Below are 3,566 nucleotides of genomic sequence, written 5' to 3'. Positions count from 1 at the left end.
TCTTTCTCTCTCTCTCTCTCTCTCTCTCTCTCTCTCTCTCTCTCTCCTGGAGTAGAGATAATGCGTAAGTAGCATGTGAAGTTATTTCTAACTCACACAGTGTGTGTGTTTTCATGCGATGGGCCGGGGCTATGGCATTACGCCGCCTGCCTACTGATTACTGGCTGCTTGGCACTGGAGCGAGACAGGGAAGCCGGCGTACAGGGGAAGGTATGAATATGCAAAAGCCTGATTGCTTTTCATGATTAAAGCCTATTTAATATGGAAATGAGAGCAAGCCAGGTGATTAAAGGAGCATTGGGTGGTGGGGCAAAAAGAAAAAAAAAGATGGGGAGGGGGCAGAGAGAGGGAAGAAGAGGAGAGAGGAGAGAGACACCTTCAAATCCACACCAGTGTGGAAACTGGAATGTCACAGTTATTTAGAGACAGCAGTGAAACAAGTGTTGAACATTGCAGATTGACCTCTTGGGGCACAAAGGTCATAGTCACTTTTCATACGTTGTGTAGGTTACACCACACGTTTTCATCTAGAAACCACTATTAGTCATTTCAGGCTTGTTGCAAATTGGCTCAAGAACAAAAAACGATCTTATTACGTTAAAAAGCTGCGCACTTCAAAAATACTTTTGCACCTGCAAAAATGCCGTACATGTAGGTGTGACAGTTCTAAAGTGGTGGGTGTCTCATTTAAATTCTTTGATCATGAACCCAGTGCCACTTTGATTCAGTTAAGAACAGCAGTATCGGTATCACATTGAGCTTGTAAGTAGCTTAAAAAAAAAAAGAAAACGACAAGCCAATGCAAAATCTTATATAGTCTTATCCTAATATAGTGGTATGCCCACAAAAGTGACAGCAGGGGGATCAGAGGTGGACAGAGAGGAAAAGAGAGAGAGAGAGATTGTTGAGGATGTTTGCGTTGTCACTGATCTCATGAAAATTATTTACTGTGTGATCTCTGCTTGTGTGTGAGAAAGAAATGAGACAGACAGACAAAACAGGGACAGAAGAGAGTAGAGATAGGAAGAGAGAAGAGGAGAGAGCAGAGAGATGAGAGAGATAGAGAGAGAGAGAGAGAAAGGTTGTCATGATGTGGCTTTGCCCTTATGTACTAGATGTCTTTAAGTGCTCCGAGGGGGCCCGGCAGCTTTCATGGGAGGGGGTTCAAAGCAGGGCCAGGGTCGTCTTAGCATGGTAACGCTCCCCTAGCGACAACCTCTCGCTTGCCTGGTGACACGCATCATTCTTCACAGACACTGCACGCACATGTACACATACACAAATTCACACACACACATATTAACATATACTCTGACAGAGTCCACAGATATACACACAGAGTGCATGCATCAGCAAGACAAACTCAAGGAAAATAAAATAGGGCACAGAAGGGCCATTTTTCATCTACACCGTGTGAATGTACGAGAGAGCGTGTGTGTGCACGTGCGTGTTTGCACCTTTTAGGGTTGAATCTGCTAGCCTTGCAGCATGTTTGCAGTTTAAGCAAGCAGGCTGACAGACAAAGAGGCCAGACAGGATGTTATAAAACACAACCAGGTAAAAAAAAAACAATCCAGGAGAGGAGAGGGTTAAGGGTTATGCATACAGCACAGGTATTTCATGCACGCAAGACTACAATATGGATACATATACATTTCTGTACTTATGTGTGTGCATGTTTGTGTTACGCTTGATACATATTCTTATTTCCTTCTGTCTTTTTTTTGTCACCTGTGCTGCAAATGTTTGAACTGCAAAGTCCTCAATACCATGTGCAAGCAAATGTGATGATATTTCCTTATGTGTGTGTGTGCGCCTGGGAGTGTATGTGCTGTTAACACATTGGACTTAATTAGACCTAATAATGTAATCTAATTTGGTTGAAACTTGAGACTGCCTTGAGTGGCAATCTAATGTGTTGAACAAAGCTCTCCTCCTCTCTTTCATTTGGGGCTTCAAGTGCTTTCATGTCCTGTTCTCTTAGTGATAAGACTGTCTGTCTGTGAGTGACTAACTGCCTGCCGCTCTAACAGGCTGACTCACTCACTAACTGCCTAAATGTTTTTTTCTCTGACCACCTAACAGACAAAATGCCATGTAAAATTCATCAAGTCTTTTTTATTGCATCAGCTCCCAAATGAGCTCCATGGTTTTTGTTCTGCTGCAGTAGAGCTTCTAGGTGAGTTTAATGCTCATTCAATTTCCAAAATAGCTGAAAAATTTGACAATTAGCAAAAGTCAAATTGCAAACAAAAATGTTTTGACACTGATGGGCTGTCGCAACTTTTTTTAATTACAGAAGGTGATAAATTATGACTTTCTCCTTTCTTTAATTTTGATTTAAAGAAAATAATTTCTACAAAATTCTCATGGTTTTCATTTTCAAAAATTGGCTGTAGCATCTAAAACGGTGCTGTCACACACTGTTTGTGATCCCCTTCAATAACTTTTTCCCACCACAAGAGATGGTGACCACACACAGCTGCTGGCCACACACAAAAACTGCTTGTGTGCTGATCTCTGCAGTGATGACAAAAGATGTCTCCACCAGCTTTCATTCTAAAATGAACAAAATGTGCAAATCAATAATATCTGTGGCCTAGAAACGTAGAACCTTTGAGGGACTTATACAAAACATTTTGCAATATTTCACACACCAGCTTAATCTTTAAGAATTCTAATGTATAAACTCAAAGTATGTGTGATAAAGAAAATTAAATTTAACTAAATTTAAAAGTCTTTTCTTATACACTAGTATACCTGAAGCGTGTGGGGTTTTGTGTGTGTGTGTGTGTACGTATCGGGGGTGATTGAATCTCAAGGATTTTTACCACTCAAATGTAATAACTAAAAAAAAGATGTGCACCTGCTGTGAAGAGGAAAAGCCACAGTCTAACACACACATTGTCGTTAATTCTCCTAGTCCACCTTTGCTTGTGTAAATATATCATAAACCAGTAAAACCACTAAGTTATTGAATTTGTGGTGACAGTTATGTAAACACTTTATTTAATAATTAGAATATTATTACAACTCTGTTATGCCTCATTGATGTGTGAATGTTATAGGTCTATATTATAATCCATTCATTTATTATTATTTTTTTTAGGACTTTTTAAAGACTTTTTTAACGCACTATATTATAAGTACATACATATAACATAATATAATGGATCATAAAAGTCTAATCTTTACTATTTAAATCCCTCCATATATACCAGTTTAAGACACTGTGGTGTCCAGTTTCTATGTTAACTGTATAATCTTTTTACATGTAATTCTGGCTGCTAACTTCCACAATACAGCCGTCTTCCTCCCTCTACCAAGTCCCTCTTAGTCTACTGGAGTCTGCGTAATCCTGGATAGCCTTCCCAGCTCTCGGGTGTGATGGTGACTGTCTCCTCTGATAACTTTGAACTGGTTTCCCTGCAGCGCTGGCAGTCTACAGGCCTCGCTCTGACTCCCCACCCCACACACCCCCCACCCAAAAAAAAAAAAAAGACAAAAAACGCCAGATGAACGGGCTTGACGGCTGCTTTAATAATCCCCGTTGCTCCCCTCACGCG

General features: G+C 40.4%; 1 protein-coding gene across 2 annotated transcripts in view; it reads right to left on the bottom strand.

The window, feature by feature from the left end:
* The window catches only part of bcl11bb (BAF chromatin remodeling complex subunit BCL11B b), a 30,764-nt gene that overhangs the window by 17,637 nt on the left and 9,561 nt on the right, over positions 1–3,566 (bottom strand). The gene's annotated exons all lie outside the window — the stretch shown is intronic.

The sequence above is a fragment of the Morone saxatilis genome, unplaced genomic scaffold (assembly GCF_004916995.1).
Source record: "Morone saxatilis isolate NCDOM2014 unplaced genomic scaffold, NCSU_SB_2.0 Contig7, whole genome shotgun sequence".
Lineage (NCBI taxonomy): Eukaryota > Metazoa > Chordata > Actinopteri > Moronidae > Morone > Morone saxatilis.
This window is presented reverse-complemented; position numbering and strand designations above follow the sequence as displayed.